Source organism: Macadamia integrifolia, unplaced genomic scaffold (assembly GCF_013358625.1).
Source record: "Macadamia integrifolia cultivar HAES 741 unplaced genomic scaffold, SCU_Mint_v3 scaffold495, whole genome shotgun sequence".
Lineage (NCBI taxonomy): Eukaryota > Viridiplantae > Streptophyta > Magnoliopsida > Proteales > Proteaceae > Macadamia > Macadamia integrifolia.
In genome coordinates this window covers 9575-18736 of record NW_024870466.1, presented here as the reverse complement: position 1 = coordinate 18736, position 9162 = coordinate 9575, and the positions used below count along the sequence as shown (strand labels likewise).

The window sequence follows — 9162 nt, the reverse complement described above, 5'->3', positions numbered from 1 at the left end:
CTTGTTCTTGTCACCTAGAACTAAGCCTAGAACTAGAAATTAATATTATTACACCTTTGAATAACTTGAATAACATGAACCATAAAAAAAATATTACATACATGAAATAAAAACCAATTACAAAAGTGTTTAAAGTACAAAAAACTAAGAAGAACTAGAACTACAACTAGAAGGAGAGCACAACCAAAAATTAGAGAAAAAGAGAGCAAAAGAGGGACAACCCTTTAGGGTTTGGTGGACTTCCTTTTATTAGGAATAGGAGAGAGAGGAGGACGTCCAAGGTTGGATCCCTTTGGATGATTTTGTGGAGAGCTAAAGGAGAGAAAAGAGAGAGAATGTAGGAAGTAGAAGGTTTCCATGATTTTTCTTTCTTTTTTTTTTCTCTCCTTCAATCTTGTGCAAAGCCCCCTCTTGTACGATTTTCTTGTCTTTTTGCTTTCTTTTTTTCTTTCCTATTTTTTTTTCTCTTCAACTTGCGCATAACCCTCTTGGCCGACCTCCTTGCTTTAAGTGATGAGTAGAAAGAAAATCTCTAAAAAATGATAGCCAAGAGGTTTGAACTTGAGACCTCCTAATACGCAAGGGACTTTGGACACCACTATTCACCAATTACTCTAGGTAGTTGTTGTTACCAAAAATGAATCTTCAATTACTTAAGGGTGTAGTCCATCAATCCTTGTTGGCATTTAGAATATTCCTTGTACCCCTGGAACAACTGCAGACGGGCTAATTCTTCATCTCTATTCAGTTCTGGTCCATTATTCTTTTTTTGGCCCGAAAAGAATAATCACTTGTACCGGTGACCAAACGAATGTGTAATTTTAATTGAACATGTCCATCTTGCTCAGAATTTCATCTTCTTCGTAACCATAAAAAGAAAAAGGATCTCTTTATGTGTAAAATTGGAGATATAGTGCCCGATAATCCTTAAGGCTTTGAAAATATGAAACCTGCAAAAAGAGAGTAAAACCTAAGGTAGCTCCATTCTAAATATATAAAATGCATGTTTTAATATCCTAGATTTGACACATAAATGTGCTCATTAGAATTCTCCCACACTTAGACTTTTCTAGTCCTCGAGCAAAACAAAAAGAAAAAGAATAAAAACCAAAAACCTAACTCACTTTCGTAGGAATCACATTTGCACTTAGCATATGCAACAAGCCTTTAAACCCCTAGGTCACCCCTAGTGGATGAGTTGTGTCTCATGGGTGTTTGCAATGAATATACACCCAAAAAAATTTAGAAAAAAATGAAATCCCAACCTTGGCTAAAGGTAAGGGCCATACTGCTCCGGAGCAAAGATAATTCCTCTTACACTTGATCTAGGGGCCCCTACACTTGAATTTTTATTACCCCATGTCGATTTCAAGCACAAGCATATTTATGTAATTTGAAACTCCCATTGTCTCTACCAAAACATCCTTATCTTAAGGTAAGACCACTTGTGAAGTAATAAGGAATCGAGGACTAAGGCGTTGGAGTGTTTTTGACCAAACATGTTACCAAGGCATTGATGACATTTACACATACTTTCCTATTGTGTCGTTTTCTTTCTCTTTTTTTTTCTTTCATAATAACTCTATCCTACTCCACTACTATTGGCCTGATTGACATGGTGGAGCAAATACCAGACACCCAAGTTACTATGTAGCTTCATTTTTTGCATATGCCCACATAGACAGTGATGCTAGAGTTCTTTCAGAAATTTCTTCCCTAAGAGTTTTGATCAAGACACCACGCTTCCTAAGGTGCAATGTCCTGTCTAGTTCTAAGGAAATCAACTCGTACTTTTCATTTATATCACTTTTCACACTTCATTTAAAATTGTGTATTTGCCAATGTATGCCAAATTAAAAAGAAAGTCTCAACTCCAAATCAAGAGTACAAGGAACCCACTGACGCACATATGGTCCAACACCATAAAACAAGGGTTTCTTATTTTTCAAAAGAGAGTCCCATCTCAAGACACAGGCTGGTTTTTTTTTCTCAATAGGGTTTTTATATATTCAAGATGGGTACTTAAATCAAAACTCTTACTTTCATACATCAAGCAACCGAATGGTATGACCATTAGCCAAAAGCCAAAGTAGGACTTCATCCTTAGCAAGCTCAAAAACAAAAAGAAAAACAAACTCAAACAAAAGGAAAAAGCAAAAACAAAATGTAATGTCCTCAATGCATGGAAAGAATTAAAAACAAAGACAATGCAAGGGGGACATACCTGATTAAAAGTTAGTCATCAATGTAAAGAGGTTCATGGAGATCCATGACCTCTTCATTAGCAGTAGTAGGAAACTCGAGGAACGGTTTTAAATGCTACCATTAACCTTGAAAATTACCCCTGTTTCTGGATTTAGAATCTCCACAGCCCCATGAGGATATACATTATGGACAATAAACGGGCCATCCTATCGGGATCTAAGCTTACCAGGGAAAAGGTGCAACCGAGAGTTGTACAATAAGATCTTATCACCAATTGCAAAAGATTTGCACAGAATGTGCTTATCATAGAAAGCTTTGGTCTTTTCCTTATAAATCCTATAACTTTTATAAGCATCATTCCTAAGTTCCTCTAACTCAGATAGTTGGAGCCTACGATGAATACCCACATCAGACAAATTAAAGTTGAGCTTCTTTATGGCCCAAAAGGCCTTATGCTCTAATTCAACTGGTAATTGATAGGCTTTACCATACACCAAATGGTAGGGAGATTGACCAAGGTCAGTCTTGAATGCAGTCTGATGGGCCCACAAAGCATCAATGAGTCTAAGGGATCAATCCTTACGGTTGGGATTAACAGTTTTCTCCAAGAATTGTTTAATTTGCCTATTAGACTCCTCCACTTGGCCACTAGTTTGGGGGTAATAAGGGGTAGATAACTTATGGGTGATCCCATACTTTTTGTTCAAGGCCTCAAAAGGCCGATTACAAAAATGAGTACACCTATCACTAATTATAGCACGTGGTGTACCAAAGTGGGAAAAGATGTTTTCTTTGAGAAACCGGACCACCACTTTATGGTCATTAGATTTATAAGGTATGGCCACTATCCATTTAAAAATATAATCAATGGCCAAAAGTATGTACAAATTCCCAAAGGAGTTAGGGAATGGTCCCATGAAATCGATGCCCCATACATCAAATATCTCAACTACCAAAATAGGATTGAGGGCCATCATGTTCTTCTTATTGATACGGCCAAAAGACTGGAAGGTGGGACAAGCTTTGCAAAAATCAAAAGCATTTCTAAAAAGAATGGGCCAATAAAATCCTCATTGAAGAACCTTTGCGAAAGTCTTTTTAGGTCCAAAATGTCCACCACATGCATGATCATGACAAAAAGATAAGAGTGAGTGTTGCCCATGATCAGGCATACAACGTCTGATAATTTGGTCATAACAAACTTTAAAAAGATAAGGATCGTCCCAAAAGAAATGCTTAACTTGGGAAAAGAAACGATACCTATCTTGGGTGGACCAATGATCTGGAGTCACACCTGAAACTAAGAAGTTGACAATGTCCGCAAATAATGGTTCACTAGACACTGCAACTAACTGTTCATCTGGAAATTTCTCATTGACTAGAGAATCGACAGCCAAGGAATTAGGAAGCCAGGATAAATGGTCTGCAACTAAGTTTTCAACGCCTTTCTTATTTCTAATTTTCAAATCAAACTCTTACAAAAATAAAACCCACCTAATGAGATGGGCTTTGGCATCCTTCTTCTGAACTAGGTATCTAAGAGTTGAATGATCAGTGTACACCACCACTTGTGACCCAATTAAGTAAGACCAGAACTTTTTTGGCGCAAACACAACAGCTAAGAATTCCTTTTCAGTGGTTGTATAGTTGAGCTATGTATCATTCAAGGTCCTACTAGCATAGTAAATGATAGTGGACAACTTATTAATCCTTTGACCTAAAATCACTCCTATGGAAAAATTTGAAGCATCTCACATCAGTTCAAAAGGTTTAGTCCAAGCAGGTGGTTGAACAATTGGTGCATTGGTCAACTCTTTCTGAAGTTGCTTGAAGGATTTTAAGCAATCTTTAAAAAACTTAACAGTTTGATCTTCGGCAAATAGTGCAGTGAGAGGGCGGGCTAACTTACTAAAGTCCTTGATCCTTCTGTAGAAGCCAGTATGACCTAGAAAAGACCGGATGTCCTAACAGATTGGGGAGGTGGTAAATTATCAATTAAATCCACTTTGACTCTATCTACCTTAATTCCCTCCTTAGATACTATGGCCTAAAACAATACCAGATTTAACCATAAAATAGAATTTCTCCCAATTCAAAACCAAATTCTTAGATATGCACCTTTTCAAAACTTGGAAAAGATGGTGAAGACACTCAGAATAGGAATTCCTATGAATTGAAAAGTCATCCATAAATACTTCTAAGAATTTTTTGACCATGTCAGTAAAGATGCTTATCATGCATCGTTGGAACATAGTAGAGGCATTGCAAAGCCCAAAAGGTATACGCCTATAAGCAAATATTCCATATGGGCATGTAAAAGTGATCTTATGCTGGTCATCTAAAGCAATTAGGATCTGGTTATAGCCAAAATATTCATCAAGAAAATAATAGTATTCATTTCAAGCTAACCTCTCTAACATCTGGTCAATGAATGGTAATGGGAAGTGGTCCTTCTAGGTTTTCGCATTAAATTTCTTGTAGTCTATGCACACTCTCCACCTTGATTGGACATAGGTTGGAATCAGTTCGTTATTGGCATTGGAAACTACAGTAACACTAGACTTCTTGGGCATTACATGAACTAGGCTTCTTCATTGGCTATCAAAAATAAGATAAATTATTCCATGATCCAAACACTTTAGGATCTCTTTCTTAATAGCTTCCATCATCACTGGGATAGCTCTTCTTTGGGGTTCCATCGATGGTTTGGAATCCTCCATAAGATGTATATGATGTTGCACAATAAAAGGGCTTATACCCTTAATATCAACCATGGTCCAACCTAGGGCTTCCTTATTGTCTTATAACACCTTAAGTAATTCCTCTTCTTGGATAGAAGTCAAATCTGAAGAAATTATTACTAGAAGAGTCTGGTTAGGCCCTAGGAAAGCATACCTCAAATTAGATGGTAACTCCTTAAGATCTAGCTTCGAGGGCTCAACTATGGAAGGTTAGGGAATAAAATTGGAAAGGATTCCTAAGAGCTCCACAGGTGTGTGAAGACTCAAGACTTTAGAAAAGAAAGTTTCACTATCGTCATCCAACTCATCCATACACTCTTAGAATTTTGAATCAAAATCAATATCAAAGCTGATAATTAAATCATCAAAAAAATCCAAAAAATTCTCAACCATATTGATCTCTTCTTCTATATGTGGTTGCTTGCCTATCCTAAACATGTTAAACTCAACAGTAACCTTAGGAAACCATTCCGGCAATTGATTAATGCATTACTGGTAGCCAGGAATGGTCTTCCTAGCATTATGAGGATCTCATCCTTTGTTGAGAAGGGCTTGGTATCTAACACAATGAAATCAACCAGGGGGTTGCTAATAAGATGATAGGAGAGGGGGCCTAGGGAAAATAGCTTGAGGTCCTACATTTGGACTAGGAAAAGTATTTTGGATAAAAGATTGTTGTGCAAAGGGAGGCCTTGGGATCTAGATTGACCTTGATTATGAAAATTGGGAGGCCCTGCTTGGTTGCCCTGGTTTAAGGAGAAATTTGGGTGATTTCTCCATCCTGGATTGTGAGAGTTACTATATGGATTATTTTGATATAAGGCATTCACACTTTCATTGGAATTACCCCCAGAGGTGTTGGGGCATTCTTCTATGACATGTCTAGGGGACTGGCACCAAGCACACATCTTAACCAAATTGACTGATGATGGCTCTCTCAGAATAATAGCCTCAATCCTTTTGATAAAGCTATCTAAGTGGGCTTCCTTGGCTACTAACCCATCCACAAAATATCCTTTTCCTTCTGTGGTTCTTTCAATCTCTTGGGTTGATTCCCACTTACGGGTTTTTTCAACTAAGTCAAGTAAGAATTCCCATGCCTTTCCTTTATCTGTAAAGGATGTGAATCCCTCAGGACACATAGACTCTATCATTTGTTTAGTTGGATAATCAATACCCTCATAAATTATTTGACATAAATGCCATAAGTCTAGGCCATGGTGAGGGCATTCTTGGAGTAGATCCTTGAATCTCTCCATAAGTTTAAAAAGGACTCACTAGGCTTTTGCCTAAACTGAAGGATATCACTTCTAGGCTTATTGGTCTTGTGAGTTGGGAAAAACTTCTTGAGGAAGGCAACTATGAATTTCTCCCATGTGGTTATGAAATTTGTGGGTAACCCATACAACCACTTCTTAGCATGGTATTTTAATGCAAAAGTGATGAACCTAAGCTTAACAACATCATCAAAAAGCTGTTGGAACTTAATTAGAACATATACCTCTTAAAATTCCCTTAGAAATAGATATGCATCCTCAGAGGTCAGTCCATGGAAGTGGGGCAACATAGTGATGTATTGAGATTTAAGCTCAAAATTATTGCCTTGGGCTTGTGGTAGAACTATGCAAGAAGGTTGGGCTGCTCTAGCAGGGTAGAACCTATCTTTCAGAGATTTAGGTGGAGGGTTTTACTTGTGGTCTCCCATATTGAAAAGTTTTAAAGAGAGCAAACGTATAGGGTCACTACTTGTTGGATCTCTTCTTTTTAACCTATTCGCACTGTTACATACCCACCCAGCACTCATGCAACTAAACAGTATCCACAACTAGAATAAGACAAACCACAAAAACAAAAGAGATTTTTTTTGAATTTTTTTTTATTTTTTTCGTGTCCTTAATGGCAGGGATCCGGGGTTACTCAGGTCATTTCTTGAGGTACTGCTACAGGTGAAACCTGTCTTTATCATACTATGAGACTTGGTGACCTCCACCGATACAACTATTATTGTAAGTTGTTCTTCTCAGGAATTAAATAAAAAAAAAAAAAAACAAAAAAAAAAACAAAGCAAACAAAGCACTCCGATTTACCAAAAGAAAGCAAAAAATAATATGGAACTGTCTCCTTGGCAACAGAGCCAAAAACTTGTTTGAATTTTAACAGTAACCGCAAGCATACAGATCAGTGTAGCTAATGGGTCAAACACAAGAAGAGTAGCCACTTTAACTTAAGCTTCTTTTAGTAATTCAAAAGTGCACAGATTAATTATGGTGATCTACTTCTAACTACCATCCTGACATAAATGCATCTAAAATCATCCTAACCAACACATTTAGAGAAATTGGAATTGCAATTGAAATTAAAAACCTAACCATTCGCATCTAACCCTAATCATTCGTCATCTAGAAATTTAAACACTCAAACCATGCAATTAAAAAGTAAATAACTAAAGTAAAAAAGTGTTGAAAATTAAATAAATAAAATAAAAAGGGGAATAAAGCTAGAGAGAGGCACACAAGTAGGTATCTCTACTTAGCCCGAGGGATGCACCATAAATAATATGAGCTTCCCTACTTGACCAAAGAGTACTCTTACAAGGGCTTTTCTACTTGACTTTAGGGGAAGGGATGCAATATAAATAATCAAAATAAAAAGATGGCTAGAGAGGGGCAAAGCGACACATAATTTAGCCATGAACCTTGAGGGAAAGGGAAAACAATAATATAAAACTGAAAATTTGAAACCTACTTTAACAATGAAAGGGTAGCAAGAAGAGGGAATGAGAGGGGGGGGGTGAGAAGACTACTATAGAAGCCTACTTACTTGAACTTCGTACTTGAACTTCATACTTGAACTTCATACTTGAACTTCATACTTGAACTTGAAAACTTGATTGAGATTTGAAATACTACTAGTACTAAAAACCAGATCTTGAATAAACCAAATATGAAATTGCTAGTACTACAGAAGACAAATCTGAAGAGAAAAACTGAACTTGAAAGACATGCTCCATAGCTTGTTCTTGTCACCTAGAACTACTGTAGAAGCCTACTTGCTTGAACTTCATACTTGAACTTAAAAACTTGATTGAGATTTGAAATACTACTAGTACTAAAACCCAGATCTGGAATAAATCAAATATGAAATTGCTAGTACTACAGAAGACAAATCTGAAGAGAAAAACTGAACTTGAAAGACATGCTCCATAGCTTGTTCTTGTCACCTAGAACTAAGCCTAGAATTAGAAATTAAAATTATTACACCTTTGAATAACTTAAATAACATGAACCATAAAAAAAAAAACAAAAAAAAAACATTGCATTCATGAAATAAAAACTAATTACAAAAATGTTTAAAATAAGAAAAATTAAGAAGAACTACAACTACAACTAGAAGGAGAGCACAACTAAAAATTAGAGAAAAAGAGATCAAAAGAGGGATAACCTTTTAGGGTTTGGTTGACTTCCTTTTATAGGAAATAGGAGAGAGAAGAGGACGTTTAAGGGTGGATCCCCTTGGATGATTTTGTGGTGAGGTGGAGGAGAGAGAAGAGAGAATCGTAGGAAGTAGAAGGTTCCCACGATTTTTATTTCCTTTTTTTTTCCTATTTTTTTCTCTTTATTTTCTCTCTCTCCTTCAATCTTGCACAAAGCCCCCTTGTATGATTTTCTTCCCTTGATCAAATCAATTTGGACGATTTGGATAATATTTTGTTATATTGGAAAGTTCTAGAACTTGAGACCTCCTAATAAGCAAGGGATTTTGGACACCACAACTCACCAATTACGCTAGGTAGTTGTTGATACCAAAAAAAAATCTTCAATCACTTAAGGGTGTGGTCCATCGATCCTTATTAGCATTTGGATTATTCCTTGTACCCCTGGGACAACTGCAGACAAGTTAGTTCTGCATATCTGTTCAGTTCTGATCTATTATTCTTTTTCTGGCCCGAAAAGAATAATCACTTGTACCGGTGACCAAACAAATGTGTACTTTTAATTGAACACATTCATCTTGCTCAGAATTTCATCCTCTTGGCAACCATAAAAAGAAACAGGACCTTTTTATGTGTAAAATTGGAGATAGAGCGTCTGATAATCTTTAAGGCATTGAAAATATAAAACCTACAAAAAGAGAGTAAAACCCAAGGTAACTCCATTCTAAATATGTAAAATGCATGTTTTACTACCCTAGATTTCAAACATAAATGTGCTCATCA

The 9162-nt window shown here is 36.5% G+C and overlaps 1 non-coding gene across 1 annotated transcript; it reads left to right on the top strand.

The window, feature by feature from the left end:
• Nucleotides 1-6158: 6158 nt before the first annotated feature.
• LOC122068956 lies at nt 6159-6264 on the top strand. Its single transcript, XR_006137303.1, has one exon. It is a non-coding gene; the product is annotated as a small nucleolar RNA R71 (small nucleolar RNA).
• Nucleotides 6265-9162: the final 2898 nt, after the last annotated feature.